Here is a 15,071-nt window from a genome sequence, read left to right as displayed (position 1 = left end):
AAAAAGGGGAAAAGTTTAAAGGAGAAGCGAAAAGAGATTTTTGTTTTTCCACAGAAGGTGGTGCTGGAACGTAACCAGTGATCACATTGGGTGTGTTGTAATGTGACCAATGGTAACGAGCTGTAAGGGTCAGCTGACCCAGTAAACCATGTATCCAATGACAGAATGATGTAATGATCAGCTGACGCAGTATAAATTAGAACATGTTGGGAGTGGCCCAGGGTGAGGCCTCAAGATTGGAGAAATAAGTTTTATTTATTGAACCTTTGATTTATAAGTTGGGAGTAAGTTTTAATATATTTTTAGTGTCTACCCTGGAAGAGTTCCTTCTAGATTAACAGTAAGTTCCTGGAATGCATTGCCAGAGGAGGTGGTAGAAACAGGTAGAATAGCAACGTTTAAGAGGGATCTTGTCAGACACATGAATGGGCAGGGAATAGAGGGAGATATGGACCACGTAGAGGTGAAAGATCTTTCGTTTAGAAAGGCATTATGTCAGTGCAGGCACCATGTGCAGAAGGGTCTGTTCCTGTGCTGTACTGTTCTTTGTAAAGTAAGCACCTAATGGCCTTATAACGATAGACATAACAAAGTCAAAGTTCTGGCATTTCAATCTAATTACCCTTGGCTGCAAGATCTTAGCTTAAGACTTCTCATTTGTTAATAATCAATGACTGGTGGGATTGTGGGGGCAGAGATTTCACATGGGCATAGCAGGAGGGCTAACTGAGGTTGGGGCAGTGTAGGGCAACCTTAACTTTGGACTGTCTGCCAGACAATACTTGCCCAGAGAGCGTGATGCGATGACAATACGGAATGACTGAAATGGAAACATTTTTCGTTTCTTTGAAATGACATCCCTGGCCTTTACTGCACAAAATAAAGACAAAGATATAAACCGCACAGCCACGGTTACTGATTTAAATCTTGCCCAGAAAAAATGGGGAAGGTTCATGGAACCTGATTCATAAAACTCTGGTGAAAATCCCAAAGCCCTTCATTAGAAACAGAATCCCACTTATTCAAAACAGCCAACAATTCCAATTAGAAAAATCAGGCAGAATATCATCCAAAGAATGAATCGAAATCCTAGGATCTTATTTACAGAAACTGAAATTTGACTTCTGAGAGCAATTTAAATCAATGGTCCTTTCTCATAGACAGCAAGGACAGAGTCACTATCTGATATCATAGAATCATTAAAGAATCCTGAGAGTGTAGAAGGAGGCCATTCAGCCTGCACCAACTCTTACCCAGATTTATCATGTAACCCCACAAGCTTATACATCCATGCTACAGAATCATTACAGAAGAGGAGGCTATTCTTCCCCAATAAACCCATAATGAGCACTGGTGAAAAGTCAACTTACGTATAAATTATACGCATTTCATCATCATCTACATGCAACTTAATCTGCAGGAGAAATTGTCTTGTTTCAAGGCCATAAAAGGCATCTATATGGAAAATATTTATTTGTAGTTGTTGAAACAGTCAAAACCCATGAAAACTTAAACTGAGGGGGTTTATTTTTAATGGAAAGTTCTGTGTGCAAGCATCAGTGTACAATATTTAACTGCCAAGTGTTGAATTCAAATCCCATGTCTGAACTCCACAAGAGCTTCAGGGACCTCAGATGTTGGCTGTCTTGATCTGCATCATTTGAAATCGGCATGAAAAGTAGAATGTCAGTAAAACCAAGCTCAGGCGTGCAAGACAGTGAGCAATACTGGAAATGCAAATCCAAATCCAACAGGGTTCTTCATGGCTAACCAGTACAACAAGGAGGCAACGCATTATTGAAAAAGGAAACATCAGTGCATCTGTCAGACAATTCTTCGCTGGAATGTTGGGAGTGGATTTCAATGCAAGATAAATTGAGGCCACAACAACAATGAGAAATCTTTGACGGATTCCATGGCCTTCCCACTTTTACTCTGGCTCTAAGCTTCAATTCATTACAGCAGCCTTTAAGACCTCTGCTATAAGTTGGGAAGAGGCCACTACAGTTTTATCACAGAAAACCATGGTTCACCAGGGACCAACTTCATGGTAAATAGTTTTGTTAACCTGACAGAACCTTGGTGACAGAGTGGTTAGCATTGCTGCCTCCCCAACACCAGGGACCTGGATTCAATTCCTGGCTTGGGTCACTGTCTACGCAAAGTCTGCACATTCTCCCTGTGTCTCCAGGTGCTCCGATTTCCTCTAACAGTCCAAAAGACAAGCTGGTTAGATGCATCGATCATACTAAATTCTTCCTCAGGTGTACCCAAACAGGCGCCAGAGTGCGGCGACTAGGGGACTTTCACAGTAACTTCATTGAAGTGTTAATGTAAGCCTACTTGTGACACTAATAAATAAACTTTAAACAATTGGCACTTTATCATGTAACCCCACATACTCTTTTGCACTCTGCAGTTGAAGGTGAAATAGCCAAATTCAACATCTGCATCTAATCGCTGCACTTTTGCATTGTAGAATTCCATCTGCAACTGCCTCTCAAAATATTTTTATCTCAAGAATAGCTTAAGAAACAATTGTCTGAGGAGTGGGGCTTGAATTTTTTTTCTCTTGATGGATAAAATACATTGCAGTGAAATGCATTTGACCCAATGTACAGCTCTGGTTTCAGTTCTCATTTTGTTCATGCTTTTGAAAATACTCAAATACCTTTGACAAATGAAATTAAAAAGTTAGCACCAACTCATTGGTCTATAAAAGAGTGAAAGACCTGACCTGTTTCATAAGACATAGGAACAGAATTAGGCCATGCGGCCTATTGAGTCTGCTATCCCATTCGATCAGGGCTGACATGTTCCTGATATTCTCCTGCCTTTTCCCCATAGCCTTTGACCTCCTTTCAGATACGGCCCATCTATCTCTATCTCCATTACTCTGACAATTGCTGTGAAATGTAGCAGGAAAGAAATCAATCACATAATTACAATAATCTCCCTCATGGCCTGTCAATCTTTCAGAGATATTTTAATTCTCAAGATGTGAAGAAACAAAACATCAAACGCCCCTAAAATGACTTGCCAGTGATTTTTGTCTTGTAGTTTAAATTTACCAGGTTACACTGTTCTAAGATTCTACACCTTCTCCAAGCCTCAGATTTCTTGCTTGTATTACCAAACGTTTTATTTATCGCAAGACATCAACATTCCTGCTCAGCTCTACCTTTCTACTTTTACCTGAGCTGTGAGAAATTTGCAGAAACTGAGTGTAGGAGCTGAAACAAAAACTAGGACCAGGAGGAACCTATTCAGCCCTTCGAGCCTGCTCCACTATTCATTATGATCATCCAATTGAACAGCCTGATCCCACCTTCCCCCCCATATTTCTTGATCCCCTTCGCCTCAAGTGCTATATCTAATTGCTTCTTGAAAACATTCAACTAATTCCTGTGGTAACGAATTCCACAGGCTGACCACTCTAAGTCAAGACATTTCTCTGCACTTCTGTCCTAAACAGTCTACCCATTATCCTCAGACCTTAACCTCTGGTTCTGGACATCCCCTCCATCAGGAACATCTTTCTTGCATCTACCTTGTCTAGTCCTGTTAGAATTTTATAGATTTCTACGAGATCCATCCCTCGTTCTTCTGAACTCCAGTGAATACAATCATAACCAACTCAATCTCTCCTCATACGAAATGATGCACATTGTGAAACAGACAGAAGTTTTGAATGAGTCGATGTTCATGAAACATGCAAGTAGGGAAGCTGTCCAGGAGAAGACTGTCCATTGTCAAATTGACACTATTCTCCCCTGAATCTGGCTAAGTTAGGGGTTCCATTCGTAGAAACGCAGGGTAGAATAGGTGTAGGGTGATGCGGCAGCGCGGGCTCGTTGGGCCAAAGGGCCTGTTTCCCGTGCTGGGTTGTTCTTTGTTCTTTTGTGAGATTGGAGTATTCAAACCCAGGAGAGAACAAAGAATGGATGGTGGGGTGAGGGATTCAGCAGCAATTCAGCCAGGGGTATTAAAGAGGGAGAAGCAGGCAATCTTTGCGACGATGACAGCTGGATATATTCAACAAATGGTCAACGATCACATCCAAATTCTTACTATTGTCTGTCTTGGCTAATGATTGTTCCACCATCAAACACACCTTTTTTTATTGCCCAGTGTACATTACCTTACTTCAAAAATCAATCCATTATTGAGCGTATTTGCCTAATTGATCCAGATCCCTTTACATTCAATCCATCTCCCTTCTTCTGGTCATTGAGCCATGTAACTGGTGTCTTCAGTCAATGTTTTTTTTCTGTTCAGTGGGGCATGGACATCGCTGGCTGGCCAACATTTATTGCCCATCCCTGTAATACTATATACACACTTCTCTTCACCAGACTTAAAAATAGTGTGAGCAATTTACACCGTATACAAGACAATAATTCATGTCAACTATTCAATACTGAAGGGTAATATACTTTACAAAACATGTTGGCATTGATTGCTCTTTTTAAATCATAATTGTATTTAGCAGGACTGTATTACTTCTTTGAACCTTAGGTTTTAAAATATGTACAATGAGGGCACAGAGTATTAGAATTCAAAATAAGCTAATGATTCAAAATAAATCCAGAAGAAAAATGTCTTTGCAGATTTGTAGGAACTCAGCATGTGCAGAAAACCACAGAAACAGAAGCAAAGTGTGAACATAGGAATACAATAGAAGGGAATTGAAACTAAAAAGTCAAAACAAAATGAAAAATAAAGATCTACCAACCAAATGTGCTACTCCTATTCTTATGCAAGTTTACAGATGCACCATAGAAAGTATCCTTTCTGGTTGTATCACAGCTTGGTATGACTCTTGTTCTGCCCAAGACCGCAAGAAACTATAAAAGGTTGTGAATGAAGCCCAGTTCATCACGCAAACCGACCTCCCATCCATTAACAAATCCCAGAAAGAACCTGAGGCCCAAAGTAAAAATAAACAGGTACCACATTTAAACCACTGAAGCAGCAATAAAAGGACTTCTAGCAGACAGTCCAGCATCAAAGAAAAACAAAGCTGCTTATAGCTGCAAAGAACATAAATTAAAAAGAACACATTTCTTAAATGTACACTAGAGTTATACAATTGGATAGTGATTCTCACCAATTTATATAGATGCATCATGGAAAGCATCCTTTTTGGATGTACCACAGCTTGATATGGTTCCTGCTTTGTCAAAGACTACAACAAACTATAAAGGGTCATGAACGAAGCCTAGCCCATCACGCAAACCAGCCTTCCATTCAGTGACTCCGCCTACACTTTCCACTGCCTCGGAAAATCAGCCAGCGTGATCAAGGACTCCGCTCACCCTGGACATTCTCTTTTCCACCTTCTTTTGTTGGGAAAAAGATACAAAGAGTCTGGGGTCACATACCAATCGACTCAAATACAGCTTTTTCCCTGCTGCATCAGACTTTTGAATGGACCTAACTCGCACTAAGCTGATCTTTCTCTACAGCCTAGCTATGACTAACACTTCATTCTGTACCCTCTCCTTTCCTTTCCTTCTCTGTGAATGGCATGCTTTGTCTGTATAGCTTGCAAGAAACAATACTTTCCACTGTATATCATTACATGTGACAATAATAAATCAAACATAATCAGAGATAAAATAGTCATGGATTAAGTGAAGTGGCCTGGCTTTTCTGGAAAGATTTTTCACAATGTTATAATGTCATACAATGCTGTATACAAGTAAGGAACATGGAAACACCACTGCCTGCAAGCCTCCCTCCAAGTTATACACCATCCTGATTTGGGAACATATTGTTCCTTCACTGTCCCTTGGTCAAAATCCCAGAATCCCCTCCCTAACATCACTGTAGGAGCAACTTCACTACACCAAGTTCAAGAAGGGAGTTCACTGCCACATTCTCAAGGACAATTGTGGATGGGCAATAAATGCTGACCTTGCTGGAAATGTTCGCATTCCATGAATGAATACAAAATAGAGGTCAGGGTTGATAGAATGGTTACCTGCAGGCAGGAAAGAAGCAACTTAACATTATCCAAAAGAGACTCTACAGTGAATATTTAACATACATGGACTAGTGGGGTGGCACGGTGATTAGCATTGCTGCCTCACAGCGGCCAGGACCTGGGTTCAATTCCCAGCTTGGGTCACTGTTTGTGCTGAGTCTGCACATTCTCCCCGTGTCTGCTTGGGTTTCCTTTGGGTAATCCCGGTCGTCTCCCACAGTCCAAAAGACGTGCTGGTTAGGTTCATTGGCCGTGCTAAATTCTCCCTCAGCGTACCCGAACAGGTGCCAGGGGATTTTCATAGTAGCTTCATTGCAATGTTAATGTAAGCCTACTCATGGCACTAACAAATAAAAATGTATTGGGTTCCAACCCAACAAAAGGTAAATCAGAGACTGATTGGTGTTTACAAATTTTGGATAGGGGGGAAAAAGATTACAGGACATCCAATTCCTGACAAGTTCAAGATTGCTTTCAATAATGAGAGGTGGCCAGTAATTGATAGGGGAAGGAGTTGAAAGTACTGGCTCTCTGTATTGCATTCACCGCAATCTACCTGATCGATACTCAAGTGAAGCCAATACGGACACCAGTGAACGTCCTTAAACGTCCCTGTGATGTTAGAAGAAAAGATTTAAGTCTAGCCGGCGTGGGTCTGTGGGATTCTCTGTGCAACTGTCAATGCTCAAACCTACACTGCTGGTTTGAGCCCTTGAGCTGTGTCAGTTCTGAGGGCAGGACAAGCGAAAAGAAAAAGGTCCTTTTAATCCGTAGGAGGGGGGATTTCCATCCTGCTGCTGCATATAGGGTTTGTCTAGTCCGGGTGTGGCGTGTCTCGGTCTCATTCCGGGGCACTGCCACATAATAGAGCTTGCCGGAGTAAGTACCCCGTATAGACAGAGACACTGCATCAATGGCAAAAAAAATAGCACCGCATCCTTGCGTGCAGAGCCCATTCACCATCAGGCTACAAGAGACATAGTCATCGCTTTATGACTAACGTGTTTTGGCTGGCGGAGGAGATGGGTTGCCAAAAAAAAAGCACACGAGCAAAAATAAATAAATAAATTCAACTGCAGGAATGAATAAATTCCGAAAGCCAGGCAGGCAGATGCTGGAAATTCAGCAGCTGATAACCTGGCTGCAATGCCCCGCTGGAAAGGGACCGGAGTCCTCTACCCGATTCAGTCTGATCCTGGGACTATATAAAACCCATGTTGCCACCCGATAGTGATCATTGCCTGGGGTGCAGACACTCCCTGCCTCTTTTAAAGAGGCACACACACTCCTGCCACACACACACACATATATATATTGTATATCGCCCTCTGGAACAGATATTGAAATGGGACATGTCTGGTTGCATCAGATCTCTGGAAGTAGCGAAATGCACCCGCCTTGGGAAGGGACAGTGTGCTGTGTTAACTCACCCAAGGTCCAAGGGACTCCTGACAGTCTGATATCTAAATGCTTCCAGTCAAATCAGTTAGAGAAATACCAACGCTTAATCCACTTGTTAAAGAAGGTTGTTTTTTAAAAAAAAAGCACTCCACCCTTCCTAAGAATGAGATATTATCATGTTCACTTCTGTTTATATTTTCAACATCAGCCTTACATTTTAAAATAGTGGACCAAGGAGTGTGTGTATGTGTGTGTGTGTGTGTGTGTGTGTGTGTGTGATGGGGTTCCCAGGCTAACCTCTAGAAGGGGCTGCCTGAAAAAGGAAGGCAGATTCAATAATAGCTTTCAAAAAGGAATTGAGTACTTGAAGAGGACGGTGTACACTGGGGAAAGGGCCAAGGGAGTGGGACAGATTGGCGGGCTCTTTCGAGGAGCCAGCACAGTGAGGATGGAGCGAATGCCCTCCTTCAATGATGCCAATTGGAGGTAAAAGATCAGGAATAGTGATAAACGTGAACCTTCTGAATTCAGGGCTGCCGGTTGCTATTGATGGCTGGGAGCCTCTGCTTGACAGTAACCTCATTCCAAAGATGTATTTCAGATTGTCATACTATTTGTTCTATTAAAACCAATCAGTACAAGAGGCCGCCTTTCTTGCTTCTCCCCCCAGTTGGAACAAAACGTAGTGGGTCATCCCTGAACTTTCCAAACTCAAGGTAATGCAACAAGGAGTTATATGTGTCTCTTCTTGAAAGACGTTTTCCAACCTAGGTATTCACGTCAGGTCACATTAGCTGAAACAACACGATTAGTCACAACCATGTCAACCCATCCGCTTTAATCTGACTGAGTTGGGAATATGTCCCTAGATCATAGTGCGATCCGCAAGTCAAAAGGAGCTTTTTTAAGCAGCACACTCTTCCGGCATTTTATTTAAAAATATAAAAAAAACCACGGTGTACATTACAGAAGAGTAAAACGCACCATAATCTGGGCTAGGGGACATAATTCATGTTTTAAAAATGTGCCCATCCCTACTCCTGGATGCTTTGGCGGGGGGCGGGGGGGGGGGAGCCCGTGTAGGTGGTTTCCCCACCACCACCGCCACTACATTCCCCTGCATGGTCAGCAAATTAACGCAGGGAGTTCAGCACGATGCCACCCTGCATCACCAAGCTCTTCAAATAAAAGGAGAGAGAGAGAGAGCCAGTCCTACTTCCGGATAGAAAGGTTATACCAGTGCCACTCTGATCTTTGATCCCAAACGCCTTTCCTACCAGGGTGCTGTGCATACAGAAAATGCCAGATCTTGTCACCAAGAATGAGGTGTGTTGTTTATGTCCCCTGGTTAAGGTGGTGTAATCATAATCTTTGACAATCCATTAGTTCCAGACACTTAACCTCATCAGTGACAAGACTAAAGGGCTGTACAGCGAGCACTCGGCCCCAGTACAAGTGATACGGGCTGCGAGAGAATCGCAGTGTTGGGTTTCCTCCCACGTGCAAACAGCAACAGCCCAACGCAGTGCAGTGGTCAAGATGTCTTGGAGGATACAGAGAAAGTTGATCTGACATCCCAGCTATGACTGTAACACTACATTCTGCACTCTCTCCTTTCCTTCTCCCCTATCTACTCTCTGAACGGTGTGCTTTGTCTGTGTAACACGCAAGAAACAATACTTGTCACTGTATCCCAATACACGTGGCAATAATAAATCAAATCAAAACACACACCGAAAGAAAAACTCAAATTGTGTGGGGGTTCCACACCAGCTGACAGGCGAACGACACAAATAGAAACTGCTACACCCCTCGCCCACAGACGATGGTGATTATTTCACACACACACAGGGGCACATTCAGATGATCACTGGATTCACAGCACCCATAAGTCCTCTTCAGATTGTGACAGTTGCAATAGTCACAAATGTGCTATTAAATGTTGCCGATCCTGCAACCCCATAAGCTACAATATTCTGTGTTCCTGCTGTGAAAAGTCGTACAGTGACAATGAAACAAAATACTAAGAGATTACATTTTGCTCGGATATCCTAGAACGAGGACAAACTGCAGTTGTTCAAATATATAAACTTTGTTGCAGGAATGTTCAGCCCTGAAAGGAAGTGCAACTATAAAAAAACAGCCGGTTCAATACTCAATCTATGTCCCCAATATCTCTATATTTAACAATCAGGACCAACTACTGTTCAGTTAAGGAAACAGCGCCTGATCAGGTGCCTGCTGACACATCCACTGCTGATCTTGAAGGTGACAATTGCGAAAATGCATTCAAAACAGCAGCTGCTCACTTAAGCCTGTTGACCATTTGTGACAAGAGGGCTGGAGGAACACACAAGACGAGATTTTTGCGAGTTAAACACAGTGCGTCCAGCTTGCCGCAGCAACATCCAAACACGTCCTATCTGATGCTGACATATGCATGAATTTGGATATGGGACAACAAGGTGCACAAACAACCCCTGCCTCCAGACTTCCAAACGTATAATTCAAGCAATGCCCATGTTATCCCCTTCCCCCCTCTGTGGTGGCGCGGGGTAAGTAACAAGAGACAAGCGGATCTGTTGTGAAATGAACATTATACACATGAAATTAACTACAATACATTTCCATCCCACCTTCAGTATGTGCATGGTATGCAGCCCGCGCTTGCGCTCTCCTCTCAGCCGGGACCCAATGTGGATACATATCTTATTGTGGAGAGTCAGTGATACAATTTTATCCTCATTCTTCAACGCTAACAGCGTGTGACAAACCCGCCCCGTGAAAGTCTTGCACCTCTGCAAGGTCCTGCTTCTTATTTATCTGTTGAAAGAGGGGGTATCTTGTTTCCCCCCCCCCCCCACCTCTCCCAGGAATGGGGCCTGTCTGTGTGTTCCAGATAAACACAGATCCAGCCTGTCTCTGCGCCACCTGACACTTACTGGATAAACGTACGCAGCAAGCAAGGGGAAGGAGAGAGGGAGAGAGAGACAAACATGTTGAGAATTGCTCCTGTTACCTGCCTTGTCAGCTTAAGCCCGCTGGCTGATGTCCGCCTCTGTGCTCAGGTAGAAGATTGTATCCATTAGAACCAGAGCCGGGAGTGGGAAGTGTATTTTTAAATGGTCGGATTTAAAGGTGAATGCCCAGTTCTTTGTACCTCACTGAGTGGCTGCAACCTCCGCCTCCTCCTCTTCCGTATATATTCAATCATTGACGCGCACAGCGTACAGCCAGCGCACAGAGCTTCTCCCGGGTCCTAGAGCAATCTAATACTAAATTCACTTACCTGAGACACAAACAGATATACAGACACACAGATGCACAAACAGATAGATACACAAACGCACACAGATAGACATTAGCACACAGATACACAAAGGTAGATAGACACACACAGATACAGAAACAATACACAGATAGGGATATAAACACACACAGATACACAATCAAACACACATGGATAGAGGGATAGAGAGATACATAGATAAATACATAGACAGATAGATTTACAAGTAGGCACACGCATATATATGCAAACAAACACACACAGTTGCAGAACCAGATACACTCAGATAGATACATAAACACAAACACACAGAGGTACAAATAGTCACACACACACAGATACACAAATGGACACACACGCAAATGTACAAACACAGACACTGATAAACAGATGTACACATACAGATTGGTATATACGCAAACAGATGCACACAGCTAGACATAAACAGACACACAGACATATACACAGATAGACAAGCACATATATAGATACATTAATGCACACACATAGATAGGAGTGTGTGTGCCTGTGTGTCTGTTTATGTATGTGTGTGTCTGGTTGTGCAACTGTGTGTGGGGTTGTTTGCATATATACACGTGTGCCTGCTTGTATGTCTATCTGTCTAACTATATATCCATCTGTGTATCTATTTGTATTGGTACACAAACAGATGCACAGAGGTAGATATGTAAACAAACAGGCACACATACAGACATGCAAACACATGCAGACACACACATATAGATATCTAACTATACACATGCAGATAGATACACAGATACACATAGATACACAAACAGACACATAGGCATACACAGATAGAGATATAAGAATGCAGATATATATACACATAAACATGCAGATACATAGACATGAATAGGTACACAAACAGATTCACACAGGTGCACAAGCAGACACAAACACTTAGATACAAAAACAAGCACACACACACACAGATTGATTCATAAACAGAAACACACACACAGGTTCATGAACAGGGACACATGCACACAGATAGATAAAGAGATACACACATGTTGATACATAAATGGACTCACAAGTGGATAGATTTGCAAACAGATATATAAATGGACCAAATACAGATAGCGGCACAGACACACACACACAGGTTAGATGCACACAGATACATAAACACACATGCACACAGATAGATAGATACACAAACAGATAGATACATAAACAAACTCACAGTTAATTACGCAAACAGACACACAGATAAATACATAAACAGACACACAGATAAATACATAAACAGACACACAGATATGTACATAAACAGCCATTCAGACACTCATACACAAACAGACACACAGATAAACACACAGATAGTCACACAAACAGACACATACAGATAGACACACGGACAGACACATACAGATAGACACACGGACAGACACATACAGATAGACACACGGACAGACACATACAGATAGACACACGGACAGACACATACAGATAGACACACGGGCGGACACATACAGATAGACACACGGGCGGACACATACAGATAGACACACGGGCGGACACATACAGATAGACACACGGGCGGACACATACAGATAGACACACGGGCGGACACATACAGATAGACACACGGGCAGACACATACAGATAGACACACGGGCGGACACATACAGATAGACACACGGGCGGACACATACAGATAGACACACGGGCGGACACATACAGACAGACACACAGATAGATACATAAATCATACACAGACAGATAGGCACACAGAAATAGATAGAAACATTTGTGCACACAGACAGACACACATAGATAGATGCCCAAACAGACACACAAAAATAGACACACAGACAGACACACTCGTAGATAGATACACGAACAGTCTCACACCCAGACAGATACAGATACAGAATACACAAATAGACACACACACAGATACACTGCCAAACCTACACCAACACACAGATACACACATACACACAAACAGCACATGCATAAACATGACAGACACACAAACATAAGAACATAGGACTGAAGGTAGACCATTCAGTCTTGGAGCCTGCTCTGACATTCAATAAGATCGTGGCTGATCTAGGTGTGGTCTCAACTCCACTTTGCCATCTGCTCCATATAACCCTTGATTCCTTTGTTTATCAAAAACCTGTTTAACTCTGCCTTGAATAAATGCGGTGACCCAGCCTTCACTGCATTCTAAGGAACAGAATTTCATATTGAGACAAACTCACACAGCTACACCAACAACTTATATTCTTATCATGCCTTTAATATGGTGAAATGTTCAAGGCGTTTCGCAGGAATGTTATAAAACAAATTATGGCAACGAGCCAAAAAGAGAGATATTAGGTCAGACGATCCAAAACTTGGTCAAATAAGGGAAAAGTTTTAAGTGTCTTGCAGGAGGAAAGCGAGGGGGAGGGAGGAAATTCCAGCGTTTGGGCCAAGATAACTGACAGAAACATTCATAATAACACACACACACAAATGCGGCTCACACAGACATGCACAGAACCACAAACTTTGATTTGATTTATTATTGCCACATGTATTAACATACAGTGCAAAATATTGTTTTTTGCACACTATGCAGACAAGACACACCGTTCATAGAGAAGGAAAAGAGAGAGTACAGAATGCAGTGCTGCAGTCAGAGCTAAGGTGTATCTTTTTCCCAATGGAAAAAGATGAAAGAGAGTATGTCCAGGTGTCGGGGTCCTTGATAATGATGGCTGTTTTTCCGAGGCAGTAGGAAGTATAGACAGTGTCAAGATGGGAGGCTGGTTTGCGTGATGGACTGGCCCTCTTCCAACACATCCAGCTCACCCCACTTCCCAAGGCACCTTCTCATGCAACCACAGAAGGTGCAACATCTGCCTCTTTACCTCCTCCCAGCTCATCATGCAAGGGCCTAAACACTTTTCTCAGGTGAAGCAGCATGCATCTCCTTTAATCTGGTCTATTGCATTCATTGCTCTCAATGCGGACCACTCTACATCGGAGAGACCAAAAGCAAACTGGGTGATTGCTTAGCAGAACACCTTCAGTCTATCCACAAGCAGGACCCAAACCTTCCTGTAGGCATGTCATTTCAACAAACCATCCTGGTCTTCTGAGCCCATATCTGTCCTTGGCCTGTTGCAATGTTCCAGTGAAACCCAAAACAAACTGAAGAAGCAACACCTCATCTTCCGATTAGGCACGTTACAGCCTACCAGACTGAATATTGAGTTCAACAGCTTCAGAGTATGAACTCTCCACCTTCATCCCATTTTTTATTTCCATCCATTCATTTTCATTTCTTCCATTGATTTATTGTTTCATCCCTCTTTTTATCCTGCTTTCCATCCTTTTTCCCCATACCACTGTCTCCCCTACCCCATCCAATCCCACTAAGGCCATCTGTTACCTGTTCCAAGTCATCATTTGACACGCTGCTTATCTTTGTTCTGCCGTTTACATGTTCCAATTTCTTAATGGCTGCTATTAGCACCCTTTTTAGCCATGGTCACCACCATTTACATCCCCTCTGCCTTTTTGGCCACAACTTCTTTGTCAACCTCCACCTCGCCTCCAGCTATTGTTGCCTTTTATCCAGCTCCCACAGTTCCAACCCCCACCCCCCCTCATCGAGCTCTGACAAAGAGTCATCCAGACTTGGAAGAGATGTGTGGGTTAGGTGAATTGGCTATGCTAAATTGTCCTTAGTGTCGGGGGATTAGCAAGGTAAAAATGTGGTGTTACGTGAATAGGATCTGGGTGGGATTGTTGTTGGTGCAGACTCAGTGGGCCAAATGGTCTTCTCCAATGATTCTATGAAACGTTAACTCTAAACTCTCTCCAAAGGCTGTCAGACCTGCTGAGAATTTCCAGCATTTTCTGGTTTTATTTAGAACATAGCAGCACAGTACAGTACAGGCCCTTCGGCCCTCGATTTTGCACCGACCAGTGGAACGAATCTAATAACCAAGCATTTCATAAGCATCGATCTTGTTTAGATGTCATTAGGCATTTTTGTTTGGAACAAGTTCCTGGTTCTCACAGTGAGTGTGGATTCACTTTGAGGGAATCTAACCACCAACATGATGCACAGAGCATTAGCGAGGTATTAGGGATGTGTTGCCCAGTCATTGTAAACTCCTCCAAATTGACTCTTCTAGAGTCAGTGAGGAACATGGGGTCACTAGGATAGGGCCTGGATTAGGTATTCTGTCAGAGAGTCAGTGCAGTCTGCACTATAGGGATTTGATGATTCTATGAAATCTTCTATGAGGTGTGTACCCAGTTTTATAATTAAGGAGACAACGTTCACACTTTGGAGTATACCTAAGTATTGGAGAATCCGTGCAGAGCTTTTAACACTCTAATTCAACTTACTTTCTCTCT

General features: G+C 42.7%; 1 protein-coding gene across 4 annotated transcripts in view; it reads right to left on the bottom strand.

The window, feature by feature from the left end:
• ccser1 (coiled-coil serine-rich protein 1) overlaps positions 1 to 10,555 on the bottom strand; it is a 1,158,875-nt gene extending 1,148,320 nt beyond the window's left edge. For 3 of the 4 annotated variants that reach the window (XM_080195582.1, XM_080195612.1, XM_080195603.1), the window contains exon 1: positions 10,414 to 10,555. The gene's annotated coding sequence lies outside the window, so the exon portion shown is untranslated. Of the gene's footprint in view, positions 1 to 10,409 lie in introns of all 4 variants that reach the window. The other variant, XM_080195592.1, reaches the window with a different exon arrangement.
• Between the last annotated feature and the right edge of the window lie 4,516 nt (positions 10,556 to 15,071).

The sequence above is a fragment of the Carcharhinus amblyrhynchos genome, chromosome 1, assembly GCF_965287045.1.
Source record: "Carcharhinus amblyrhynchos chromosome 1, sCarAmb.v2.hapA, whole genome shotgun sequence".
Taxonomy (NCBI): domain Eukaryota; kingdom Metazoa; phylum Chordata; class Chondrichthyes; order Carcharhiniformes; family Carcharhinidae; genus Carcharhinus; species Carcharhinus amblyrhynchos.
The sequence above is the reverse complement of the archived record's forward strand: the minus strand, read 5'-3'. Positions and strand labels throughout refer to the sequence as shown.